Consider the following 17,349-nt stretch of genomic DNA (forward strand, 5'->3'; position numbering starts at 1 on the left):
CATATATAGTAAAAATATAATAGAATACAAGGCAGGTGAGTATCAAAATAGTTTAACGAGTGATTAACTATTGCTAGCAAGGAGGATAAAGCATAGCTATACAAAAAAAGTCAACAATATCAAGAATTATTTATTTGTATTCTTAAATACAACCTTGAAACAACAGGAAATATATTTTAAAATTGTATAGACTTGGTTAGTGAGTCCATAAATATATACTTGAAATATTTCCTTATGAATTTTATTAAAGAGTAACTGGAATGTGAAGAATTAATTAAGAAAGTGTGGACTGTACTTTCTTTTTTTTTTAAAGGAGAGAGAGAGAGAGAGAGAGAGAGAGAGAATTTTTTTAATATTTATTTTTTAGTTCTCGGCGGACACAACATCTTTGTTGGTATGTGGTGCTGAGGATCGAACCCGGACCGCACACAAGCCAGGCGAGCGCGCTACCGCTTGAGCCACATCCCCAGCCCCTGGACTGCACTTTCTAAACTTTGGCTAGAAAGAAAAAAGAAGAGCAAGAATTAGACAACAAGTTTTTCTTTTTAAAAGACAAGAGATATTTTGGCATTTTGTGGATTTAAGAAAAGAGAAGATAAAGAGTTTTGAAACATGAACATTAGGAGATACCTCATCAATACAGATGTGAAATAAAAAACATGAGAAAAAATTATCTTATCTGATGTTTTCCCTTCGAATTTTATTACAATGGAGGTACAACTTTTTATTTTTAATATATTCCTTCTCCTACTAAAAGCATAAACTCATTTTGTCTAGTTCCACATTACAAAAAAGAGCTAAGAGGATAATATTATATTTATTAGATGACATCATTCAAGAAATTATAATAAGACAAAGTCAAATAATCTTTTTTTTTCCAGAGGAAATCAGTGATCATGAGACTTCTTATTATTTCACAAACTGAAGTGCATTTATATATTTTGAAGCATCACCACATAGTTGAAGTATCCACTTGTACTCTATCATTACCAAAACACACTGGAAAGAGAACACCTGTAGGGAAAAAAAGGAAAGGAAACGGCATTACACAACATATAATTTTATACTTTTGAATACTGAAGACCATTGAAAAGATAATATAATTGAAATAATGAAAGCATGCCAGAATGGCAAAAGAGAAGTCTCCATTTGTAATATTGACTTTCTGAAGGACTTCAAGCATTGTTATCTCAGGTAAAATATAATGGTCTTTCATCTGCTCTGTATGATAGCACATATTGCAATTCTGTGAGATGAAAATTATTTTAAACTTTTTGGCAACTTATTTGGAAGTAACTGCATTTTATTTGTTGGACTTGTCCCTCAGGTCTCTCCATTTGATTGTAGAGGACATGACATATTTTACTGAGATGCCTTTTCAGTTTTAAGGTCATCATTAATGTGCATGAAAAATTAATGGAATTGAGGGAAAGATTACCATAATAAAAATAGTATTTAAAAAAATTAGGATCAGTGGTAAAAGCAGACATACATCCCTCTCTTGGTAATAGAAAGTTTTTTTTTTAAATGCAGAATTTATTGAAATCATAAATCAGAGAACACAAATTGTTAGGGCAAATTTTCCAAATATGGAGTATACAGCTGCCATTATGATTAATTCCCCTACCACAAACTACTTGCTATTTATTTATTTATTGCAAATGCTCTCCCCTTGATACTTCTCTAATTCCCTCCTTCAATCCTAGCACTGATCATCTACCTATGTCAGTGCTAAGCTGTTCTAGAATCCTTTTGAACTTCTGAATCCCAGGGATTGATCCCATTGCTTGTTTCAAATGAGTTCTATGCTTTGGCATTAGCTAAAATCTTAAATGTGGGCAAGACAGTGTTCCTAGTCAGATAATTGTAGTCACAATGTGTTGGCTGCACTTACAACAGCATTGGGATTTAAATAACGCCTTTCTTCTTTAAAGAAGCAAAGCTGGAGCTTAATTGGCAGAATTATGAACTAGACAAAAATAATCCATGACATCTCCCATCTTGCATATACTGACTCCCTTTAACCCTCCCATTAGCTTCTGCCTTCAGTCTCTTTTTCATTGCATCTCTCAGGCAACAAATTTTAGTTTCAGTCAAGTCTTTATTTTTTTGCATTGAAAAATCATCTCATTGTTTTCAAATGCAATATTTACTAGTCTATGTGAGCTACCAGAAATGTCTGTCACACTTTCAATAAAGAATTTTAAACTTCATTGAGAAAGAAATTTCTATTTGTCAAACCTTTAGATACTTCTGAAATGATACAGAGAGTTGGTATTTATGTGAATTGATAAAAAGATATTGACCTCTAAAGTATAATCCCTAGGATTAGTAGCATTCACTAACTATTAATAAGAATTGTAATGACATATGTAGAACATTTATCATGTTGTAGATCTGATCTCAGTCTGCAGATCAAATATTAGTATCTTCTTATTATTGATGAGAAAGTCAAGATGTTAAGCAGTTTATAAACTTGTCCACTGTCACCTGAATAAAATAGCAGAAGCAATTTTTTTTACATAATGAAGCTACCATTATAAAGAATGACCCTTAGACTTGGTTGACTAAGAGAAAATTAGATCTGTAATGAATTCACATTACTGTTTTTGTTTTTGGATATTTAAGCAAGCATCATACACACTCCAATTAATGGCAAGACTTGCTGAGGGTAAAGGTTTGCAGATTCTACCAGCAGCCCAGCAGGCTTTACAAATGAGTGGCTCTTTGGCATTTGGTGCTGTGGCAGATTTGCAAACACGACTTTCCCAACAGACTGAAGCTTCAGCTTTAGCTGCAGCTTCCTCTGTTCAGCCACTTGCAACACAGTGTTTCTAACTCTCTAACATGTTTAACCCTCAAACAGAAGAACAAGTTGGATGGGATACAGAGATTAAGGATGATGTGATTAAAGAATGTCATAAACATTGTGGAGTCATTCATATTTATATTGATAAGAATTCTGCTCAGGGCAATGTGTATGTGAAGTGCCCCTCAATTGCTGCAGTTATTGCTGTTGTCAATGCATTGCATGGCAGGTGGTTTGCTGGTAAAATGATAACAGCAGCCGATGTACCTCTTCCAATTTACCACAATATCTTCCCTGATTCTATGACAGCAATACAACTACTGGTTACAAGTACATGATGAAGGAAGATATAGTCCCTTATTTACATAGCTTTTTTTTCATGAGAATTCATCTTGAGTCATCTTTTATTTAGATAAAAATAAAGAGGCAAGGGTCTACTGTCATTTGTATACAATTCCTGTTACCTTTAAAAAAATAAAAATGTTAACAAGAATGCAGTGTGCTCATTCTCCCTAACTAGCAAATCCCACTGTATACAAAGTTGTTCTCGTTCTGCCTTTTAAAATGTTCATGTAGAAAATTACATTAAGGATCTATAGGAATAGCTCTAGGGGAACAAGTATGTGCTTTCTGTACCAAGGCAGACAGGTATGTAATGATGTTTTTAATGTTTCAGAAGCTCAACTTTTTACCCAGGCTACATTTCACATTTCACTAATGTTGATATTTTACTCATGGTTTATCAGAGGTTTCTGGAATACACATTTAGTGTATGGGGATTCAAGCCAGGTAAAGGGCTGTTTGGCTAGCATCTCATCTTGCATTTTGAACATTTTGCAAGAAAGTGAGATTTCAAAATTATATTTCTTGATGGTTTATTTTCAATTAATGTATCTATAAAATTTTCTTTGTAAATATTATGTGTTTTGGTGTGTCTTAAGGTTCCAAACAAAATGATCACTGCATTTCCTAAATATGCTTAGTCAAGAGTCTGGTAAGGCAAAGAAGTCTCAGCAAGAAGTAGGATGCAGAAATAGGTTTTGTCTGGTTGCATATAATTTTTACTCTTTTTAAGCTCTGTGAGCTCTGAAATATATTTTTGGGTTACTTCAGTGTGTTTGACAAGACAGCTTGATATTTCTATCAAACAAATGACTTTCATATTGCAACAATCTTTGTAAGAACCACTCAAATAAAATTATCTTAAAAAGGGAAAAAAAAGCATTCAAATGTAATGCCAATTAAAATAGCAAACATAGAAATATAACTAACTTGCTCAGGGCCTTGTTAAATTGCTGAGGCTGGCCTTGAACTTGTTATCCTCCTGCCTCAGGCTCCCAAGTTGCTGGTATTAGAGATGTGCCCCACCATAGCAACACCTTACCTTTTCTTCCCAAGCTTTCTGTTATCCTATAGTTTGCTTCATCTGCTATCCACCTCAGGTAGCTATAGCATTCAACAATTGCCTGTGGTTGTTTTTGAGAAATGCCACCATTGTAATGGGGGTTTACAATGAGCAACTGCTGAGTCCAGTTAAATAAACAATCTTGTGAGTGGGGTGTGACAGTAAGTCACCAGGAACAATGATGGCAATTCCCTGGGAATTGGGGCCTGGGAGCTGTGGAAGAGCTCCAAGCCCTTTCTGCCCCCTCCAGTGGCTGGCAGGCTTCAGGCTGGAACCTACATATGGGATGCCAGCTTTTGAGATGATTGTAGAGTTGTATGAAAGGGAGGATAAATAAAAATGCCTTGATGCATTGCTGAGGGTCTTCAAATTTTCTAAATGCTCCAGGATTGCTGCAAGCCTTTGGTTAGTTTTCAGAGTTCTGTAAAAGTAGGTACTGGCTATTTTTTTCAGTATGTTCATTTCCTTTCTGAAAGGCATTTTTTAGAGTTTTTCATTCCACACATTAATGGGATGATATGAAATCATAATTATTAACATACTAGACATAGAGAGAAGAGAACAGAATCAACCAACATGGAAACAGTCATTATGTGAATCAAAACATAAAGAGAAAAAAAGATGAAAAATAAAATGGAACAGGGCATTAAGATGTTTAGAATAATCTCAGATGTCCAAAGTGTCCATTTAACTGGGATTCCAGTATGAGAAGAAACAAAAGAATTCTTTGAAATTACTTAAAGCCAATCAATCACAGATCTGAGAAGCTCAGAATAATTCCAAGCAAGATTTTTTGTAGTGTTCTTAATAATTCCTGAATGGCATATTTTTGAACCCAGACATTCATAAACCTTAAAAAATGCCATTTCTACTGCAATCCTAAACAATTAACAAAAAAGCAAAAATGGAAAGCCAATAGAGGAGTTCATGGAATTCTAAATATATCAATTCATCTCCTCTGTCTTCTCCAAAGCAGCCAATAATAAACAAAGAGAAAAAAATAATTGGTGGGACAAACAGAAAATGAACACCAAAGGCAGAACAGATTGTTTAGAAGAGCCTTTGTGGTGGGGCAAAAGCACCTGCACATTATCTCTGTGCATATTTGTCTAGGGACACGCACTGCTTGATGTTTTCTCCCTTAAGAATTCCCAAATCACAGGCCCCCAAAACGTGAAACAAAACCTGACAGAACTGAATATAAGACAGATAATTCTACAAGAATATTTAGAAACTTCAATAATTCACTTCCAATAAGGGAAAGAACAACATAACAGAAGATCTACATGCAAATAGAGGACATAAATAACATTATAAACCAACCATATTTTAAACTGACAGTGATAGCAATGCCATCCCATAGTAGCAGCAAACATTTTCTTCTGAAGTGCACATAGGACAGTCCAGGGAAGACTATGTGAAGGGATATAAAATAAAACTTACAATTAAAAAAATAAAAAAGAGGAATGATACAAAGTATATTCTCTGAAAACAATTAAATGAAATTAGGTAAGTCAAAACAAGAATAAATATGTGTAATAATAAATAAATAAGTCCCAAATATGTGGAATAACCAATGTGTCACAGAAAAAAAATGGAAGAAGAAACCTTTCCATCCACCTTACAGAAGCAAACAAAAGAAAATTATAAGGAAATATGAAAAATATGATAAACTATTACATGCCAACAAAGTAGATAAAAATCTAATTAAAATCTTATCTAGATAAAATGGACAAATTCCTAGAAAGATATAATACCAAAGTTGAATCAAGAAGAAGTAAAATATCTGAACAATGTATATCAAAGTAAAGAGATTATATCAGTGATAAGAAATATTTTTTTTAATCTTCCCAAATGAGGTGGCTTCACTGGTGAACTCTATCAAGTATGTAAAGAAGAGTTAATAACCAGGAGTGGTGGCACACACTTGTAATCCTAGCTACTCATCAGGCTGAAACAGGTAAATCACAAGTTGAAGGACAGTCTAGGCAACAGAATTTCCCCTAAATTAAAGGAGGACAGTAAAACACAACATCCTTAAATGTTCCTTTCTGTTTTCCAAAACCTAGCCACGCTAAGGGATGAGATCAAGCCTGGGTTGGAAACTCCAGATACATTTTATCTTGAAGGCCATCGGCTTTCTCTTATGTACTCTAGAAACTAGGGCAAGTTAGTGTTTTCTGTCAAAAACTGCTTTCTTGCATATATGCCAGGACCATTGCTCCTGGGAATGCTGGTCATTCAAGCAAAGTAAGCAAACATGCTGATGATGTCACTGCTTCTGCAGCCTAACATAAAAAAAAAACTATCTCAAAGTGAGGACAGGCACAGAACTGAGGGCATTTTGGAAATGATGCATGTCACTCATCTAACCAGCCACTACTGGACAGAACAATGTGATGGCCTCAGGTTCTCTCTGACTATCAAAATTGAACTCTTCTTGGAGCAGTCCTGATCTCTTGTAAGCTTTTCTCAATAAACCATACATCTCCCATGCTGTCTTCAGGCACTTTCTTTGGTCTGTTGGCTACCTAACCCGTTTCCCTGGCACAACTAGGCTATGGACTGCATAGAAAATTAGTAAGACTCTATCTCAAAATAAAATAAAAGTGCTAGGGATTTAGCTCACTGGTAGAGTAATTGCCTAGCATGTGTGAGGCACTGGGTTCAATCCCCAGTACTCCAAAATAAGAAGAAGGAGGAGAATGAGGAGGAGGAAAAGGAAGAGAAGGAGGAAGAGTGGGTGGGGGGAGGAGGACAAATTCCTCACAAAACTTTCAATAATTTAGCAGAGAATATTTCTTAATTTATTCTCTGAGGCCAGTATTACCTTGATTCCAAAATAGACAAAGACATTACAAGAAAGGAAAACTTTGGATTACCCCTTATAGAAACAAATACAAAATTCTTCAATAAAATGTTAGCAAGGGCTGGGATTATGGCTCAGAGATAGAGTGCTCACGTACCATGGGTTCAATCCTCAGCACAACATAAAAATAAAATAAAGATATTGCATCCACCTATAACACACACACACACACACACACACACACACACACACACACACACACACACATATATATATAACAAATAAAATGCTAGCAAACCAAATACAGAGATATATATTTTTTAAAACAAAACAAACTACAACAACAACAAAAAAACACCATGACCCAGTGAGATTTGTCCCAGGAATGTAAGATTGGTTCAATATATAAAAACCAATTATGTAATATGCCATAGTAACAGAATATATAATAAAAACAACACAATCACTAGACACAGAAAAAGAATTTGACAAAATCCACCACAATTTTATGAACAAAAATACTCAACAAATTAGGAATTCAGGGAACTTCTTCAACCAGATAAACAGCATCTATGGAAAACCCACAGCTAATATTGTACTTAATAGAAGGGGGTGGCTTAAATTTTCTTAATTAAGACAAATATGTCCATTCTATGTAGTTTTATTCAACATCCTACTGGTTAGGGAAATCAGAAAAGAAAAGGAAATAATAATCATCCATAGTAAAATTCAAAACCTAGCCAAGCTAAAGGATGTCATGATTTTATATATAGAAAATCCTAAGAAATTCACTAAAAATAGATCCTATTAAAACTAATAAACAAATTCAGCAAAACTGAAGAATGTCAGATCAACATACAATGTCAATTGTATTTTTGTATACTACTTTTAATGGATGATCTGAAAATAAAATTTCAAAAAATCCCATTTTAATAGTACCAAAAGGAATAAAATATCTAGGGATAGTTTTTTTAAAAAATAAATTTAAAAATATACTCTGAAAATTATAAAATATCATTGAAATAAATGAAGATTCAAATAAGTAGAAAGACATCCCATTAGTTGAAATGTTAATATTTTTAAGACAAAATTAATCCCTAAATTGATCTACAGATTAATGGAATCCCTATCAAGATTCCAGCTGATTGATAATATATATATATATATATATATATATATATATATATATATATATATATATATATATTTTTTTTTTTTTTTGCAGAAATTGACAATCTCATAGGAAGTATAGATGGAAATGTAAGAGACTCAGAATAACCAAAAGAATATGAAAAAGAACATTGTTGGATAGCTTAAATTTCCTGACTTCAAAGCTTATTGTGAAGCTACAGAAATCAAAAGTGAGATGCTGTTGTAAGAATAGACATAAAGAAATTATAAATCATAAACAAATCCAGAGTCTAGAAATAAACCCTACATTTATGGCCAGTTTATTTAGAGATATCAACTGAAAATAGGGAAATCCATAGAGATGGAAAAATGGATTAGAGTTACCCGGGATTAGAAAGAGAGGTTTCTCTTTGAGTGATAAAAATATTGTGGAATGTATAGTGGCAATAATTGTACAACTTTGTGAATATACTAATACTACTGAAATGCACACATTTTTTAAAAGGATGAATGGGTGGATATTCTGAATCATTCTCATATTTCTGGGCACTTATCAAAGTTTACCCTATTATATAATTATTTCTAAACATATATGTTCTCACCATACAGGTTGCATGAAGATTGAAGATATGAATTACATATCACTCACCATTGTGTCAAGCAAAATATTTGTACCTTGAACCCTGTTGAATTAATTGGTATCCCCAACATTTTGGGTTTTCCATCACCTAGTGTTTGTCTAAAAGCCTTGAGATGACTTGAGTAGACTCCAGAAACCACAGATCCAGCATCGCCCACACAACTTCTTTGAGATTTGCAGCAGTTACTTGCCAAATAATTAGAACCAAGAGCTTTTTTATGTTAATGCTGATTTTAATCCATTCCTTGTCTGAAGAGTTACTTTGCTGGAGTGTTTTTTTCATCAGGAGTTCAGTCATCCAATTTTCTCTAGTGGTCCTCTTTCAGTCTCCCAGGTCCCTCCTGACCAATAATCTAGTCTCTATACTTTTCTATCCTTCTTCCTCCTCCATCTCTCCTTTCCTTCTAACATCCCTTCAATTTGGAACTCTGTATCCAACAGTGAATACTTAACCTTTTTTTATTGTACTAGTCTAGTGCCAGGCTGACGGTTACCTCTATCTTCTGCTTCAGTACTCATTCATCCAGTCAGTCCGTCAGTCAGTCAGTCAATAAATTCATAGCAAGTAACTAGAATGTAAGTCATGCTGTTCAAGTTGCCCTGTTGCCTTGATTACCTTTTATGTTTATTCATGATGTGGAAATGGAGTGTTTATTTTCTTATGCAACCAAATAGATTTATGTCACATAGGTAATAATGTTGGAGGAATTTGGTGTTTGTAATGTTCTAATACCTAGTGATAAACCTGCAGACTCACTGATTAATAATTTTCATATTTGAAGGATTTCAAAAAATGAATCAACTCTTTTCATCTACTATAGGCATCAGTATTTTAATCAATTCCAATTTCAAATCCATCTTGCAATTTAAGCAAATTGCCATCTGTTGCCTGGGTTGTACTGGTTATGGCTTCAGTGTTACTGTTACCTTCACAGCTTAAGTAAAAAAAAGAAAAATGAATAAGAAAAATTGTTGAGCATTAAATCTCGCTCGTATGTGCATTCATACTGTATAATTACTGGCAGCTCTCCAGAAAATGTGGCCTAGTTTCTAGAAGCCTCTTCAGTCTGTGATATTAAAAGATGCACAACAATTTAATCAACTCAATAATTTGATTATCTGCACCTATGTTTTTTTTCTTTTAATAGTGCAACAAAACCCTTCAGTTCCATTTGAAGAAGGTCCCAGGAAAAACTGATGAGCTTCACAATGAGGCTGAGATTATTGGTCCCAGGGATCCCTGGATGTTCCTGGATGGCGGCCTGAGCAATGAAGGATAGGGTGGGCAGAAACTCCAGGTCTGGCCTGACAGATCCAGTTTCAGAGACAGTTTCTGAGCACAGTGCTTGCACAGGCCTGCCCCTTTCTCTCGCTTCTCATATTTTGTAGGTGCTGTCTGCAGAGAAAAGGAACAAAACAAAACAATTTAAATCAAGTCTTGTTTGGTCTTTATAAACAGCTGCCCACCTTCCTGGGCTGCCTCTCAGACTATGTGTTTGATCTGTCAGAACTGGCCTTTCTCCACAGATTCAGACCTCTCTCTAGTAACTGACTGCCTACACCTGAAGTTTCAAATGGTTTTAAATCTTGTAGACAACTCAGGTTATTGTAGGGCTGGAAGCACCCTCAGAACCTCGTTACTTTAAATTTAGTTCATGGACCTGCAATATCAGTGTCTCAGAAACTTGCAGAAATGCCAATTGTTAGATGCTGTTCCAGACCTTGACCAAATAATCATCTTGGGGGCTGTATTTGTCAAAGCCTCCAGGTGATTCTGATACTAAGTAAAGTTTGAGAAACCCTGGCATGTCTGTTATCTGGTGCCACTCTCCATACCCTGACCTTGGCCTAAAGCCTTTTCCCACCCCCTCCCACATCCTGTGTCTTAGATTTCTGTTCCGTGGTTTCTTATCCCTTCCGCTTTATTTCTCCTAGATTAGGTTCCGGATTCCAACCTCTACTGACTGCTCTACACTGAAGTCCATATTGGTACCTCATTCCTGCATTTACCCTCTCTTCTTTTTCAGTCTCTTACCTGCTGCCTATAAAAGCCAACTTTAAGCCTCCTTATCAACTTACTTCCTGCCCACAGCTCCTGACCAGATTGCAGAGGGTGAAATCTACACATGAAAGCCACCAGGGCATAGTGCCACTAACACAGGTCTCCAAAGTGCTCTCTGTCATCTGTCTTTCCCCTTGCTGTCCCACTTCCACATGGCTCCCACTTGCTTCCCTAAAGAACAAAATTGATATCGCCCTCTGCCTAAAATTTCCTGTGGATTTTTAGTTTTCTGCAGGATCGAATCCAAACTCCTTAGCATAACATCCAAAGCCCTCCACAAGCTGTAGCTACTTTCATTGTTATTGCTCCCTTCACCCCAGCATCACCCCTCTGTCAATTCACTTTTCAGTCTCATCTAACCATTCGCTTGTCAGACCTCAGTCCCTTTGTGCTTGCTATTTCCTCTGGCTAGATTGCTCCTCTCCTTACTTTTTCCCTGGGAAAATGTCTACTACTCAAGACTCAATTGAACTGCCGTCTCCTTGGTAAGACCATTGCCACCTCCTCCAGGCTCAATTATATGCACTGTCCTCTGGACACCTCAATCACAACTCTAAATTCATTACTTGTGATATTGTGTTTGAATTCACACTTCACACATTGTCTTCTCACACTGGAAGCTGTTCTTGGCCAGAGGTAGTGTCTGGTCATAATTGAGATACCCAGAGCCCAGCACAGTGAGGGACACATTGTAGAAACTCAATAAATACTGTCAAATGAATATTCAGATTTTAAGAACTATGCCTCAAGGAATATTGTTGTAGGTCAAGTCACTTTATCACTGTAATAGGAAGCTTTATAAAAGTGCATGAAGTAAATAAATTTTTATAATGAAGTAAATAAATTTATAAATCAGTGCATGAAGTAAATAATTTTTTTAATTTATAAATCAGTGCATGAAGTAAATAAATTTTTATAATGAAGTAAATAAATTTATAAATCAGAGAGCCGTTTTGCAAACAAAAGAACTACTCTGTAATATAAAATAATTAATTCCAATTTCTCTGTAACAGTATTTTCACATCTATGATTATCCTAATATGGAAGCATGCTTATTATTTTTCTAAGAGTGTCTGCAATCTCCAGTATCTTTCTAAATCAGGAAGTTTCTTGTTTCTTTTGAGTACCTCAGAGTTTGTTGTATTCCAAGTTGTGATAGGATAGGGTTTCTTAGAAAAAGACAAAAGAATGGTGTGCAGGTTGTGAGTTCATGATTATATATTTTTTTAATTTAAAATACTTTATAAGGCTTAATTTTAATATATGTAAAAAATTTTATAGGTATATGAAGAGAGAAACATAACAATTAAAAAATTGTTACCTAAAATATGAATATGATATTTTCACATGCAATTTCACTTGAGCCACCTAGCAAGCTTAAGGTTTTTATTTGAGAGGAAAAAAAATAGTCATTTGACTAGTTTTGCCCTCTGGGACTATGCAGTGTACAAACTGTACCATCATTCTTTTTTTTTTCCTTTTTTTTTTTAAGAGAGAAGAGAGAGAAAGAATTTTTTAATATTTATTTTTCAGTTTTTGGTGGACACAACGTCTTTATTTTATTTTTTTTGTGGTGCTGAGGATTGAACCCAGTGCCCTGCTCATGCCAGGTAAGCGTGTTATGCTTGAGCCACATCCCCAGCCCTGTACCACCATTCTTGATTGCCTTGATGCAAGGGGTCTATACTTTAATATAGACAGTTCTCTCCTAGCACTCAGCTGGGCCTCTCCTAGACCAGTAATTGAACTAAGCCTTGCTTTAAACCAGTTAAATAGACTCTGTGGGTGGACACACATATCAGCTTTTCCAAATCTATGGGTCATTTTCTGTGGTCATAATGATTTTAGGAAGATGATGCTCCTCACTTGGCAGAACACACAGACCATATGCTTCCTACACTATATGGCCAGTCCTTGAAACAAAGACTCATCTTATGTCCTGCACTATTATTTTATGTGCTGGATTTTTCGTGTTGCTAAAAAGAATTGTTTATAGCCATTTTATCCTTGAACCTAATTTTGTTTAACATAGAAACACAAAGTATTTTTTACATTTCTGTTGTTGTTGTTGTTGTTGTTGTTGTTGTTGTTGTTGTTGTTGTTGTTTTTGAGTACCAGGGATTGAACTCGGGGGCACTCAGCCATTAGGTCACATCCCTAGTCCTATTTTATATTTTATTAGAGACAGTGTCTCACTGAGTTGCTTATCACCTCTCTTTTGCTAAGGCTGGCTTTGAACTCACAATCCTCCTGCCTCAGCCTCCCCAACCACTGGGATTACAGGATTTGTGAAGTTTTAATATGGCATTTTTCAGGAATGCAAGTATCTAATAAATAGAAGACTACTCTTTTTTAAAATTCAGAATTATACAATGAGTTCTTGGAAGTAGGTCTTTTCCATTTAGAAATGTGTGTGTATCACTTGAAGCAATGCTACTTAATTCACCCTCATAACACACCTGCATTAATCTGTATTTGTAGCAGTTAAATTCATAGGAGATACTATGCATAGGTGCAAGCATATATCTATTGTATGCTACTTCTATGTCTAATCTAATTGTATCTAAGCACTTAAATATTGAAATACATAAAATTTTATAAGTGTTTTCTTTTAATTATCCTTGTATTTTAGCTAGAGAATTGTATTATTATTTTTTAAAATGTATTTATGTAGGTTAACTATGAAATATATCTAAAGAAAGTAAAGAAAGCCGTACAAAATATTTTTTCTTAATGAACTTCGGTCATCCAGTGATCTATTTTTCCATCACAATTTCTTCATTCATTGGTTCCTACGCTTAACCTCATCATCACCAATAACTATAGCTCCTCTATAATCTCAGTTTCAAGCATACTCTTCTCTGCTCATGTCTCTCTATTCTGACAGTTCACTGCTCTGAGTTTTCCTTTGCATCAGCAATTCATTAAGACTTCCAAAACATTGACTTTTCCCCTTCCTCACTATGTCTGGTTCCCCTGTATTCTTCATCAATCCTCTTCTTCTAAGCACCACCCCAATGTCCTCCTGTCTCCTAGGCTTGTTCTCAGCCTAGTGCTTGGTATTAGCTGTTCCCCCTGCCAGAAATACTCTGACTTCATACTCAATGGCTCACTTCTGCTCATTCCTATTTCAGCTTAAAGATTACCTATTCAAAAAAAATGCTCTCTCCTGACCCCTTCTAACATAGCCATTCAGTCTATCTGGGATGACCCTAACATTCTTCATTTTAATTCCATGTAAAGTATTTAGTACCAATAAGATTTTTTTCTTTGCTGATTTATGCTCCAATCATTTCAGTATAAGCTCTATAAAAGCAGAGGCCTTGTCTGCCTTGTTCATTGAGAAACTGTACCTGACACCAGACTGGTTACTCAATGGCTATCTGAAAAGATAGAATGGAAATATTATATGTATAAACAATGGAGTTTTATTTAGCCTTTATGAATGAAATTATGTCATTTGCAGAAAAATGGATGGAACTTGAAAACATTGTGTTAAGTGACACAAGCCAAACTCAGAAAGCAAATGTTCCTGTGTTTTCTATTATATGTGGAAAGAGGAAAAGAAAATGAGGGGATCTCATGAAAATAGAAGAATTGAGGGAGATCAGTATAGGAGCATACTAGGGGAAAGGAGAAAGGAGAATGATATTGACTGAAATATATTGAGAAATACTGGGGAATTATATTGGCAAAATTATGTTGTTATGTTGTCTGCATGTATGAGTAGGTAACATTGAATCTCACCATTATGTGTAATTCTGAAGCACCAATAAAAATATGGAACAAAAGGGTAGTGAAGCTGGAGTTGTAGCTCAATTGTAGGCAAGCACTCTATGCTTGCCTAGCATGTGTGAGGCACTGGGTTTGATTCTCAGCACCACATATAAATAAATAACAATAAAGACCCATCAACTCATCTCTCTCTCTCTCTCTCTCTCTCTCACAGAGAGAGAGAGAAAAGAGTTGGTGTGGCTGGGGTTGTAGCTTAGTGATGGAGCACTCACTTAGCATGTGTAATACACTGTTTAGTTCTCAGCATCACATATAAACAAATAAATAAAATAAAGGCCCATCAAAAACTAAAAAAAGTATTTAAAAAAAAGGGGCTATCAGGGTGTCATTTATTGGTGGATACTTGCCCAGCATATGAAAGACCTTGGGTTCAATTCCCAGTACTGAAAAAACAAAGAAAAAATAAAACAATAATCACAACACAAAGCTGGATAACAAATTAAATATGCAACATGAGTTCATTTCCTCATTTTTGTTTATATGAATATATATCCCATTAAAAATCTAAAGAATATTTTTTATTGTTGCTGATCTATGGCTTCTGATTCTTCCATGATGAATATGTATTATCTATATATTGAAAAAGCCATGAAATCATTATTTTAAAAACAAATGCTGAATATTATTGATCTTGGAATAAAATTATGTAGTCACTTACTAAAATATTCATTATTCCCAAATAGATTTTATGTGATATTTGGGATCTTAAAGGAGTTATAAAATTAACCATCTTTTCAAAGCATTCGCAGATTCATGCACACGGACAAATCTGTCACATTTTTTTGGTCTTTATTCCAACCCCCACTTATCATTTCAGGCCAATTTGTATCATTTTCCTGGCCTTCTCAGCATTTGTGACATTTCCAATTCCATCTGCAGATTTAATTAACATACTGTGTATTCACTCTTCCAAAGCACTAATAACTGGAGATATAAACTGGATGTAGTGCTCCCTGCTGCTCCACCTTGATACCTCCCACAACTGGACAGCTCCTTCTGCTTTACCTAGTTTTCAAGCCAGGCTGATTGAAACTGATTTTGCAAATAAAATTCACTCAGACATTGCATCAAATGATTTATGAAGTCCATGAAGCCGTGTGGTGTCCCATTAATCACAGACACTACAATAATATATTTGTGTGCAGCAGTCCTTATAAATCAAATAAAATAAATTCCACAAGCACATCTTCAGCTTTTGCAATAAGATACATGGTATTATTCAGGGCACCATCCACATAATGCAATGTTAGCAGACTTGCAGATTCCTGAGCTTGGTCAAGCAACTAAAAATATGCTTTCATTTACTAATGCATACCAAAGCTAAAGGAATTACTGCCTGTTCATACACTGAGTGAGTGAATTTCTTTAGGGCTCAGGTCTCAAATTTTTTAATGAAAACTTATGTAAATAAACAGAACAAATGAGGTACAAAAATAAGACCAGTATGAAGATTTTGTTAACAAACAATCCAGAATTACACCTTCAAATATTGAGCACTTGAATGCCTTCACCATTTGGAGAGCTTCTTTCCATTATATTATAAAACAATTTTGTAAATTCTCATTTGAGACTGATCCACGTTTCACATAAAGAAAGCTTGTCTTCAGACATGGCAAGTCCACTTCATTTTTGAATATGTTTCATGTCTTAAAAACAGTTCAAAATTATTACAGTCTGTGTCAATGTAGACTATATGTGTGTGAACATTTTTCCAGAATTTTATTTATATATGATATCTTTTTGTATAGTGATAGGATATAAAGTTAAGTATAAATATAAATAAAATGAGATTCTACCATGATTATTGTCATATCATTCCTGTTTAAAAAAATCAACAATGCATCATGAATATCTTTACAGATACAATAAAAATGTGTGGTATCTGAGCTGGGTGTGGGGTCACACACCTATAATCCCATTGGCTCAGGAGGCTGAAGAAGGAGGATCGTGAGTCCAAAGCCAGCCTCAGTAAAGGTGAGGCATGAAGCAACTCAGTGAGATTCTGTATCTAATTAAAATACAAACAACAAACAAAAAATAGGGCTAAGGATGTGGCTCAGTGGTCAAGTGCCCCTGAGTTCAATCTCCAGAACCATCCACCCCACAAAATTGTGATATCTGGATCAGGAATATATCCAGCTAAAACTTCATATATGTTGCCAAACTTCTTTCCAGAAAAAAAGAACTGTGTTGTAGTACTATCAATAATTCACGGAAGTCTTTGTTGCCTCCAGCCTTGCCAGTCCTGGATATTGCCAGTCATTAAGGTTTTTGTGAATCTAATAGATGAAAATTGTTTTCTCACTATAATTTGCATGTCTTTGACTATATTTGCTTAAACTATTTTTGTATGTTTATTTGTCATTTTTATTTCTTCTTTGGGGAATTAATTGATTTTGTATATTTCCATGAGGGACAATATTCATCAATTTTTTTGATTGAAGCAACTATTTTTATACTAAGCTAATGGTGTTTTAAAATCAAAACCAGGCTAGAAACCTAACAAGTCTAATTTTCTAGTATATTTATAATTGTATCAAAGGGCAGTTCCAAAAATATTTTGGGGAAATGTCAATATTCTTAGGAAATGGGTATATATATTGTCTCAAGGTAACAGCATTATTACTTTGAAAAACAACACTATCTATAATTTTCTGTTTGTTTAAATAAAACATTATAATTCTTTATGTTTGATGGA

This window comes from Ictidomys tridecemlineatus, unplaced genomic scaffold (assembly GCF_052094955.1).
Source record: "Ictidomys tridecemlineatus isolate mIctTri1 unplaced genomic scaffold, mIctTri1.hap1 Scaffold_73, whole genome shotgun sequence".
In the NCBI taxonomy this organism is placed as follows: domain Eukaryota; kingdom Metazoa; phylum Chordata; class Mammalia; order Rodentia; family Sciuridae; genus Ictidomys; species Ictidomys tridecemlineatus.